Genomic DNA, 12,539 nt, shown 5'->3' with positions numbered 1-12,539 from the left:
GATAGGAATAAGGCACTGAAACGAGTATATATATATATATATATATATATATATATATATATATATATATATATATATATATATATATATATATATATTTAAAAGAGCCTAAAGATGGGAAGAAGTGTGGAAGATCTCAAGAACATGGATATGTTACATGAATTTGTGAAATGAATGCAAGATATGGAACTCTGACAAAGCACCTGAATGCAAATGGTTGGATAAAATATAGACGATGAAACATGACAAGGGTTGCACTCCTTTAACTTGGTATACAACAGAATGACTGTCCAGGTAGGTACCCAGTACAAGTATTTGTGTTTGTAAAGCATGCTGTATGTAGAAGAAAAACACACACACACACACACACACACACTGGTTGAACGTGTAAACAAACTAGAAATGGCTTTCAAAAATGAAATTGATGAAATAAAGAAGCAGATGCACTTGCAAATGGAAGAAATAGAAAAACTAGGAAGGGAGGCCAATAAGAAAGACACAACCATCAGTGAACTAACCGTGGAATTGAGTACACTTAGGAAGAAAATGAGTGAAATGGCAAGTACAGTAGTCAGTCACGAGAGTGTTATGGAAGAGTTCAAAAATGACACAGAGACAATTAGGCAAGTTAGCAGTTTAATTGACCAGAGCAGTGATATTGAGGAGAAGATAACACAAGTAAATGAAGCAGTGCAAAGCTACAAAAATGATGTAGAAACCACGTATGCTGAAATGGTGAAAGTAAAGAAAGACTTAGAAACAAGGGTGGAGGAAAAAAGCATTAAAAAGGAGGTGAAAAGAATAATCCAAAACAATCCAAAGTTAGTCAGAGATTCAGTAGAGATAAACAAATCAACAGTAATCACTGGTATAGAAGAGGATGAAGTTAAAAACAAGATCACAAGAGACAAAAAGGAGATGGCAAATGTAATGAGCTTACTGAAAGAAGTATCAGAGGAAATCTGTAGTAAAGACATAGAAGAACACAAAAGGTTAGGGAAATACGAGAAAAGCAAGACAAGACCTCTAAAGGTGACTTTCCAGAGTGTAAACACTGTGGAAGAGATACTAAAAAATGCAAAGAATCTTAAGAAAAAAGAGGAGTTCAAAAATGTATGGATAAAAAGATGCCTAACACAAGAGGAGCTGGAATTACTGAAAGAGAAAAGGGAGGAAGCAAAAACAAAAAATGAGGGAAGATCAGAAGAGGAGAAGAAGAAATTTTTTTACAAAGTAATAGGATTGCAGGTACGAAAGTGGTACACAAACAGGATGGAAGAAACAGGAGGAATGTAGTAGAACCATGTCATGACAAATATATAAACAAGATGATAAAGTTGATGTACTCAAATGTGGATGGAATGGTATCTAAATTACTAGAGATGAATGATTATGTCAGAGAAAATGAACCACAAATAATATGCCTAACTGAAACAAAATTAACACCAAGGATATCCAATGACATACTAAACTTAGAGGAATACAATATATGGAGAAGAGACAGAAATTTAAAAAAAGGAGGAGGAATTATAATATTAACTAAGAAAAATCTAAAAGTCAAGGAAATAAAACTAGATATACCATCACAAGTAGAACTGGTTGCAGTAGAGATCGACACATCTGAAGGTAAAGTAATTGTAGCCAATTTGTACATGCCACCCAGGTCAAACACATGGGAAAGAGACGAATATGAGGACCTGGCAGAGAGTACAATTCAGAGTATAAGATCATTGCTACATAAAATGGAAGAGAAATCGGAAAGAATTATACTAACTGGGGACTTCAATACAAATATAAATTGGAATACTCTAGATATAAATAGCCAAGAAAGCTGTTGGGACCAAAAGCTCCTGGATCTCGTACAAGAGTTTTTCTTAACGCAACATGTGAGGGAAACCACCAGAAAAAGAGGACTTGATGTACCTTCAGTGCTAGATCTAATATTTACTAGGCAAGAAAATGATTTTGACAGTTTAATATATCACCCTCCACTCGGCAAAAGTGATCATGCAGTACTAAATTATAACTTCAGGATAGCATATGACATAGTAAACAGCAATGACAGTTACAAAGAGGGCCTAAACTATAAAAAGGGAAATTATCAAGACCTAAAGAAGTATTTCTTAGAAGTTGATTGGGAAAATGAGCTTAGAGGACAAGATTTAAATGCTGTATATAAATAAATTTGTGAATTTTATGAAACAGGAGTCCAGAAGTACATCCCACAGCACAAAGAAGCAGATAAGAAAATACAGAAATGGTTCAATACAGAATGTGAAAAATCAAAAGAAAGAAGAGATTTGTTGTGGAATAGATACAGAAGACACAATAGTGAACGGGCGTATAATAATTACAAACAGGCAAGAAACGACTATACAAGAATAAGGAGGGAAGCCCAAAAACAGTTTGAGGAGGATATAATAAATAAAAGTAGTGATCAACCAAAGCTGTTTTATAGCTATATCAGAAGCAAAACCAAAGTAAAAGATATAATACAATCCATTACGGACGAGAGAATCACTTATACACAAGAGAAAGATATTTGTGAAGCACTAAATAAGAATTTCCAATTAGTTTTTACAGAAGAAAAAAATTTTTAGAGGGACTATGTGGAACACGCATGTCCACACATCTATCTATCTATCTATTGCCAGACGCCTCAATCCCGTTTGGGGTGGCCACAAACAAATCGCCTCCAAGTCGCCCTGTCCCCCGCCATTTCACTGCCCTGCTCCCAACTCACACCCCCCTCTCTCATATACCTCTCCACCCCATCCCTCCATCTCATCCTCGGTCTCCCCCTCCCTCTTCCACCCTCCACCTCACTCACATACACTCTCTTTGTCAGTCTTTCACCCTCCATCCTCTCCACACATACTACCAGATATACAAATAGCAGAAAAAGTAATACAGGAGGAGTAAAGTAGATTAGACAGAGGAAGAGCAAGTGGTCCTGATGAAATTTCATGTTGGGTATTACGAGAATGTGCAAAGGAGTTAAGTAAACCATTATTTATAATTTTCAAGTAATCCTTGAGTCAAGGTAAACTACCTGACATTTGGAAAAAAGCAAATATTGTCCCCTTATTCAAGAAAGGAAATAGACAAAATCCACTCAACTACCGACCAGTATCACTGACCAGTGTTGTAAGCAAGGTATTAGAAAAACTTTTAAGAAAAGCTTGGGTAAATCATCTAGAAGAACACAGTATGATAACAGAAAGACAGTTTGGTTTCAGAAAAGGAAAATCATGTGTTACTAATCTGTTAAGCTACTATGACAGAGTAACAAACACAATACAGGAAAGGGAAGGATGGGTGGACAGTATCTATTTAGATTTCAAGAAAGCTTTTGACACAGTACAACACCAAAGACTTTTATGGAAACTGTACCATCAAGGAGGAATTCGAGGCAAACTGTTTTGTTGGATGCAAGACTTTCTCATAAAAAGAGAAATGAGGACAGTACTAAGAGGAAACTACTCATCATGGAAAGAAGTGACTAGTGGAGTACCACAGGGTTCGGTGCTGGCACCAATCATGTTTTTAGTGTATATAAATGATATAAACAGTAACTCTGGAAATGAGAGCTATCTGAATATGTTTGCAGATGATGCAAAAATACAAAGGAGAATTACTAACACAGACTCTTGCAAAGAGCTACAAGAAGAATTAAATAAACTTCATGAATGGAGTAGTACATGGCAAATGGAATTCAATGTGGACAAGTGTCATGTAATCAAGTTTGGTAAAAGTGGAAAAAGATCTGATTGGGATTATACGTTAGGAAATAAAACCCTATACACATCAGAAAGAGAGAAAGACCTAGGTGTGATTATCAATAACAGACTATCTCCGGCTGACCACATCAGCGAGAAGGTACGGAACATGTATACACTGCTTGCAAATATGAGAATAGCATTCACATACATAAATGAAGACATGCTAAGAAGGATAATAACATCATTCATTAGACCAACCCTGGAATATGCATCAGTAGTCTGGAGTCCTCATCTCAAAAAGCACATAGACAAGATTGAAAAAGTTCAAAGGGCCGCTACAAGATGGATACCAAGCTTAAGGGACCTAAGCTACGAAGAAAGACTAAATAAACTGAATCTACCAACACTACAGGAGAGAAGGAAAAGAGGTGACATGATAATGCTATATAAGTGCATATCAGGAAAGGAGAAAATAGACATAAATGATTACTTAACATATGGAGAAGCATCAGCAAGAGGACACTGCAAAAAACTGCATAAGAAGAGAGGTGATAAAGACGTAAGGAAATTCAGTTTCCCAAACAGAGCAATTGATCAATGGAATGCACTACCGAATGAAATAGTGTGTGCCAAAACAATTCACAAATTTAAGGATATGTACGATAAATATGGTTTAAGACACGGGACAGTACGAGCTTGACTCATTCCTGTAAAGATACAATTAGGTAAGAACAATTAGGTAAGAACACACACACACACGGGGAGGAGGAAATGTGCACATAGTTTTTGTTGTGATGTGAAGCCAATGGTTTGATCACTTGAATGATTTGAGTTGATGGTTCTGCACCTTCTATGCCTTCTCTCTCTTGTTTCTGGATCTTACCCAGCTCATTTATATGTGAGAATCAGCATTAGGAGGATGATAATGATATGGGACGGCGGCTGATGAGATCTCCACTGAGGATGGGTGATAGCAGGTATGAGGCTAACCATTCCTCATGTTGGCCAAGTACATATCAGAAAGGGGTGTCTCAAGTGAAAACTGTGCACACATGTAAAAAAGAAGTGTTGTACTGACTATACTTTTGTAAGTGTAATGCTAGGTGTTTAAGGCCTGACTTTTCGGTCCTAGAACGCCTAACGTGTAGCGAGGTCCTCTTTCGAGACCGGGGCTTAGTACAAATAGGAGAGAGGCAGGACACAAAAGCTCTAAGCAATAACCTTTACACGTGTAATACTTAGTCAGACACAAGACAAACAGCAGATAGTACAATACAGTATTTGGTCAATTATAACTCTTACAACTAGATAATCAGTATCTCGCAGGATACCAGTTCAATATGCACTGGTAAGAACACTCTAGGTGTAGTATATATATATATATATATATATATATATATATATATATATATATATATATATATATATAACAGAACGGAGGAAGGAAAAACAATTGAATAAAAAAAAATAATCCATACACCAGATTACTGGTGTCCTCTGTTCATAAAATATCTGTAACAGTTAGACTTGAACAGCTGTAGGCTGAAATTTGGAGGGAAACAACTCTGGGGAAGCGAGTTCCAAAGAGATGCAGTTCGGGGAATGAAAGAATTCTGATAGGCAGAAGTTCTGCAATATGGCTAAGTGACATTCCAGTCATGAGCGCTACCAGATGCCCGTGTAGCACGAGGGAAGGCATGGATAGGTAGCACCATGGACGCAACTTCGTCTGAGCATTTGCCATAAAAACAACATTCCTTCTTACTTGTAGGGCAGGGAGTTTATTTGTAATGGCAGGGTTGTTAATAATTCTAACAGCCTTGTTCAGAATTTTGTCTAATTGTTTTAATACAACCTCTCCACATCCATTCCACAAGGGTGAGCAATATTCAAGCTGAGAGAGCACATGACTCTTATAAATTACAGCTAACTGCTCGTCAGTGAAGAAATTACGGACTCTGTACATTAGTCCAAGTTCCTTTGAGGCGGTTTTAGCAAGTGATCTAACATGAGAGGTCCAGCTGAGGACATTGGTAAGTCAGACGCCGAGGATTTCAATACTTTTGGAGATGGGAATATTGGTAGTACTGAAGGTAATATATGAATCTGGCAATATCTGTCTATTAGTAAATTGTATATATTTAGTTTTACTAGCATTAAATGAGACAAGGTTGTTTTGTCCCCATTCACTGATTGTATATAGGTCTTGAATGGCCGTACTGAGTTGAGAGGCAGAGATATTAGACTTTCTAAATGGGTATCTGAGTGGGAATGAACTATGTAATGTTGAGTCATCTGCATATAAGTGGATGGGACTGTGGATGACAAATAAGAGATCATTAATATGAACCAGGAACAGGGTTGGTACCAGAACTGATCCCTGCGGCACACCGGCGTTAATCTATCTATCTGTCTCTTGCCAGACACCATAATCCCGTAAGGGGTGGCCATTTGACTTTGAGTTATTGGTTTTACGGGAAGGGGTACTAACCCTCCACCAACCCACTTGTTGACACGTAGGGAGTCCACTAAGTGGAAATTGGAATATACATCATCTACTTTTACTCTTATTTTCCTGTCACTGAGATATGAGGAAATGAAAGGAACAAAAGACGTTAGTCCATATATATATATATATATATATATATATATATATATATATATATATATATATATATCAGTAAGGTATATATATGGAGCCTCTGTGGTATAGTGGTAAAGTGTGTTTTCGTACACTGAAGAACGAGGGTTTGCGCCCCGCCAGGGTAAAAACTTTGGGAGCATTCTTCTGGCCACGTACTACACTGGCGGGCACAAGGGGTGCTGTGGTTGAACCAGTGTCGCATACTGTAACGTATGCTTGAACCCAGTCGGCTTGCTCGGGCTGATTACACTTGGTTCACAGATTACACACACATCCAAAGCCATTCCAACACAACAATTACACTTACAAGCACTTCTCACCCTACATACAATCTGCTAGACAGCCTAAGCCACTTGGTAGAGATACACTGGCTGTATCGTACCCACTTCGGTAGGGATAGGCCGGTTCTGCAGTGGATTCTCAAACAGCTGACGAGATGAGATGAGAAGGTATATATATATATATATATATATATATATGTATGTATGTATGTATCACAAACACAGTATAACACACAACACTACCTATCTACATATCACAAACACAGTATAACACACAACACTACCTATCTATATATCACAAACACAGTATAACACACAACACGTCATATAACACAAACAAGACATATATTACACGGGGAACAGCACAATCTGCGACCCAGATATGGTATGTTGTACAACTCTGAGATATATCACAAACAAGGTATATCGTACGAGTCCTTGTACAAATATATATACCAAGGGGGATGGATGGATATTCCACAGAACTATGACACTAAATCACCACCTCCATGACGGGGGTCGTGATATCACAATAGGGGAACGGGCGAGACATATAGGGGCCATAGATATTACACAGGGGCATGAATATTACATACAGGGTATAGTGTTACATATGGGTGCCAGGCAATACACAATGGATCACAAACGGAGGCGTTGCAAGGGGGAACAGAGAACACTCCACAGGGGTCGGGTACGAATGTGGCACAGGGAATACATATGCTCAGGGCTAAGGACACATTAGGGGAGGGGGTTATTGTGGTACACAGGGGCACTCTAGACTAGGGGAGGTGGGGTTCACACAGGGTCTGTAGCACTGGGGATTGTATGGTAGTGTTGCACAGTGTAGGTCGGGTCGTTGGAGGGTGCCGGAGCACGCCCAAGGCTACGTCGCAGGTAGACACAGGTGATGGCCCAGTGTGGGAGGAGGGCCGTCAGGGATGCATTCCCGATAGAGGCACAGGTCTCGGGCAGCGTACTCAGGTGTCCGGGTTGAGCTGGAGGGCGGTGTGGTGGGCGGCCTTTTCCTGGTGGGGGCCCTGGGAGTGTGATGGCCCTCTGGACTGAGGCCAAACAGGGCTAAGGGGCGTGCGGCACAGAGCCTGCCGTTGGCTGTGGTGGGAATCCTGGGAACGGGTCCTGGCTGGTCCAGGCCTTGGGTCGGCTGCAGGGCGCCCCTCAATGTCCAGAGGCTGTGGTCTTGCTGGAAGCAAGAGGCTGTCAAGGGTTGGCTGTGGCCGCTCACCCTGGGGGAGTCCGTCAGCTGCTGGGGGCGTCGGGGGCTGAGCTGCAGGGATAGGACACCTACGCTCACAGTGGATCAATTTCGGGTACTCTCTGACGAGGGCCCTGTTGGGGAGCAGTCTCCACCCTTTGTAGAGGAGGGGGAGCAGGAGGGACATCTCGCTTGGCCTCTGGAGGGGCGGGCTAAGCAAAGACAGTGCCTGCATAGGAAGCCTCCGGGGTAATGGAGAAGGGACGACCAGTGGCCTGTCCCTCAGCCTGATAGGCCTGGCGGACCCTGTCATACTCCACTCCGGGGCAGAGGAAAGAGGTCCGGAGGATACTCCTTCCGCTTGGTAGGTCCGGGGGACGCTACCCAGACTCCCTCCTGGGGTAGTGTTTAAGGGAGATCTGGGGGACACTCCCTCAGGCTGACAAGTCTGGGGGACACTGCCGGGGAACCACTCGTCCTGGGGACGGTAGGAGGGGAAAGCCCAGTGGGTTTTCTGACTTCTGCAGCAGGTCCAGTGGACTCTACCGCCCTCCTGTGGTCAGGGGGAAAAGTGCAGCTCTGGTGACGACTGGTGGTCTCTCCCCAGGTGCCAGATCCGGTGGACACTTCCACGGGCCCACTGCCCTCCTGAGGACTGCAGACGAAGGTCGTCTGGCTGATGGTCCAAGACGTCTGCTCCTGAAGGTGGGTGACAGAAGGAGGAGATCCGGTGGACACTCCTCCAAAGGTTGATCTGGTGGATGCTACTGTGCCGCTGCTCCCCTGGGGTAAAGTAGGTCTGTGAGCTCTGGTGGTTGCTCTTCCTCTTGTGGAGGCAGGTCCGGTGGACACTGCTACTTGGGACTGTCAAAGGGCAAGTCCCACCCCAATTCTGACGAGCGCTCTCCCCGTCAGATGGTAATGCACCTGGTCGGTGCACTTCCTGGGGGTCTGGCTGCGTGGAAGAGGGGCATAGGGTCACGAGGGAGGTGAGTCGTTGTAGCGTGGGACACCTATGTGTCTCCCCGTCGCCTCTTGTGGTGGGGGTCACCTCCCAATGTCCTCCTCCTGGGGTGGTGGCGTCGGGATCACTCTGCTGGGTGAGTATTTCAGTTAAGTATGTGGTTTTCTCTTCTACTGCATCCCATCTATCTTATTTTTGATAAACACAGATAATGAGCATGATCAAGATGGTGATCGTGACGGTGATGATTTTTTTTTTTTAATTAACAAGTAAACCACGTTTTCTCTTTGGTTATGCATATAGTGAGGTGCCATAGTATTTATCACATGCCTAATGTTCAGTTCTCTGCTCCTGACTTCCCGTGTCAATGAACTGCGTTGGTAACGCCTGGGGGCGATATTACCCTTGCAGAATTCATCCCCTCAACATAGAAAAAAACGTTCAGGTAAAATTGAGCATAATATCCTATATTTAATTGTTAGAATTCATGGAAGAAAACATAGTGTTACAACAGGATATCTTTTACAATTCGATTTCAGAGTGGAACATGTCCTCAGTACATTCCCTGGGAAAGCTGGGATTCCATGGGGTTTCTTTGGTCTCATGAGTAAATATACAGCTAAAAACAAAATTTACTGAATATATCTACTACATACTGAAAGAATCTGTTCTTTATCTCTCACAGGGAAGTTATTAGTCTCTGAAAATTATCGTGGTCGTGCCGTGTTGTGTCGGGCCGCTTATTTCTCGGATGAACATAAACATTGCCTCGCTACACTTTCTCGCTACGCTTGCTCAATTATAATAAGACTTGGAATCCAGATTTTATATAAGACTGCTGCATCTTTTTTAAACCTCTATATCTGGGCTGGAAACAAACTTATTCGACTTACCCAAGGCTCAACCTCTTGCTCCCTGAGTACAAGGAACTGATCTGGGGTTCTTTTCAAGACCAGGGTCTACAGCATGCAACCAGAGGAACAGGGCTCAAAAACACAAGTCAACCAACCTGACACGTATATTGTCACATAAACATACAGTATTATGCACAATACAAATGGGCAGATTAAGCACACTATGGTGGATACAAGAGAACAAGAGTTGGGCTACAAGTGACAGGGTAGCTGTAGGTGTCGTCCAGGTGTGGGAGGGGTCCCGTCCGGCGTGCGCTCTCTTAAGGGGCACGGGACCATTGTCGTGGGCTGGGTCATCTGGTGTGGGCTGCTGGACAGTGTAGAGGGAGGCCTTTCCGTGGTAGGACCTCGGTGGGTGTGTTGGCCCTCGGGGCTGGGGCCGAACAGGGCAAGCAGGTGCACTGCCTTGCACCTGCCCTTGGTGGCGGATGGCTCACCGGCTGGTCTGGGAAGGTCTCGGCCGGGAGTCCTAGGGACGTCCCTTGATGGCTGGGGGCTGCGGCCTCGCCTTTGTTGAGATGCCGTCAGGGGCTGCCCATGGCATCTCTTCCTCTGGGAGTCTGGCAGCGACGGGTGACGTAGAGGTGCTGGCTGCAGTGAGCGTATCCCCAGGCTCACTGTGGGGCCGCTCCAGACTTTCCCCAGGTGCAACTCCACTGGGGAGCTAGCTCTGTCCCTTGGGGTGTGGGGAGAGCAAGAGGGACGTCCCACTCGGCCTCTGGAGGAGTGAGGTGAGCAAGGGGCGTTACCCTTGGCAGGTATCACAGGGTTAGCGGACAAGAGAAGTACAGTGGCCGTTCCCTCTCCAACGGGCACAGTGGGCACTGCCACGGTTCCACAAGACTCTGGGACTGCAGGTGAGAGAAGGACAGTGGCCGTCCTCTCCCCGGCGAGCACAGTGGATGTTACCGCTGTCCTGCTTCCTGTGGGGGCGGCAGATGAGGGAAGTACAGTGGCAGTTCTCTTCCCGACAGGCACAGTGGGTGCCGCCGCAGACAGGTGAGAGGAGTACAGTGGCCGTCCCCTCCCCAGCAGGCACAGTGAGCATTGCTGTGGTCCTGCTCCCTGTGGGGGCAGCAGATGAGGTAAGTACAGTGGCCGTTCACTCCCTGACAGGCACAGTGGGTGCCGCCACAGTTCTGCCTTGCCCTGGGACTGCAGGTAAGGGAAGTACAAAGGATGTTCCCTCCCCGACAAGTACAGTGGGCATCATCGCTGTCCTGCCTGGGACTGTAGGTAAGGGAATGACAGTGGCCAGTCCCTCCCCAACAAGCACAGTGGGCATCGTTGCAGTCCTACAGAGGGTAGTAGGAGAGAAGTGTACAGTGGCCGTCCTCTCCGCGACAAGCACACTGGTGTTGTCGCGGTCCTACTTGGGACTGTTGTTACATGAGTCCCACCCCGATCCTGGCGAGTGCTGGTCTGGCTCGAGAGTAGTGCGGTGGGGTGACATACCTCCTGAGGGCTCTGTTGAAGGGAAGAGGGGCACAGGGTGATGGGGGACATATGCCCGTCTCACTCAGGCCCTTTCTGCGCCTCCCTGTGGTTTCCCCTTAGTGCTGGTATTTCACAAACAGTGATCCCTTGAGAGCAATTGTATCTCGCTGTTTCTTGCCACTCCCTGATGATCTTTCTCATCTTAAGGGAAACCGATGATAGTGAGGAAGCAAGAAACTATCTCCACTAACCCTTTAAGTGTGATGACATACTTGAGAGGTCAAAAGTGCCTAGTAGTAGTAGTATCAGTAGTAGTAACAATAATAATAATAATAGTAGTAGTAGTAGCAGTAGTTACAGTAATAGTAGTAATAGTAGTTGTGGTAGTAGTGGTAGTGGTGGTAGTTGTAGTAGTAGTAGTGATAGTAGTGGTAGTGGTGGTAGTAGTAGTAGTAGTTGTAGTAGTAGAAGTAGAAGTAGTAGTAGTAGTAAACTCGTAGCAGCAGCAGTTGTAGTAGTAAATAATAATAATAATAGTAATAATAATAATAATAATAATAATAATAATAATAATAATAATAATAATAATAAAATTCCCACAGCCCACTTCCTTCTTGCAACCTTAGACGATTTTATTCAGATCTGGAGGGTCATCTCGTATGGTATGTCTTAGAAAGAAATCCCTTCAAACAAGACGGTTTATTACTCGGTGTTCAGCTTGGCCACAGACATGTAGTGAGGGAGTTACAGTCTTCATCAACCCCTTCAATAAAATAACCCCTTTATTTCTTGCTACTGACAAACGATTTTATTCATCTTCGGGAGACACCCCTCGTAGTGATGGAGCGCGTTTTCAAAGTAGCCTGATAAAATTCCCTAACCCCTTTTTGGCTAGGTTAATGAAGTGTAATGAGACTGGGGGGTTGATTTGTCTAGTAACCTAAAAGACTCATTCCTGTCTCATAATCAGGATGTAGCATTCAAGTTAGGAGATGACCAAATTCAGTCACATGAAAATCAGTTACTGAATCAGTCTCCATTCTACCTCAGTAAAATGACGTCCCCTCTGTCTACGACTTATTACTTTCCAGTCTATTTTATTCAGTTTATGAGACCTCTTATAGTGAAGCAGTTTATACCCTCTGCCAACGTCTGATTTATTAGCTGACTTATTCTTGCTTCTACTACTTAGTGTTATGCTATAGGTGTTTTTAGGCGGCTTTCCGCACTAGAAACGCATACGATGCGGCTGGGTCCTTCCTAGACCAGAGCTTAAATATCAAGAGACAGGCAGGGCAAAAAAAACTCAGGGCAACAACCTTACACGTATATTGGCAAATTCGATGCTTAGGAACAGGTTAATG

The sequence above is a fragment of the Coenobita brevimanus genome, chromosome 60 (assembly GCF_032717465.1).
Source record: "Coenobita brevimanus isolate Jiangsu-jjx chromosome 60, ASM3271746v2, whole genome shotgun sequence".
Classification (NCBI taxonomy): domain Eukaryota; kingdom Metazoa; phylum Arthropoda; class Malacostraca; order Decapoda; family Coenobitidae; genus Coenobita; species Coenobita brevimanus.
Note: the sequence above shows the minus strand (reverse complement) of the source record.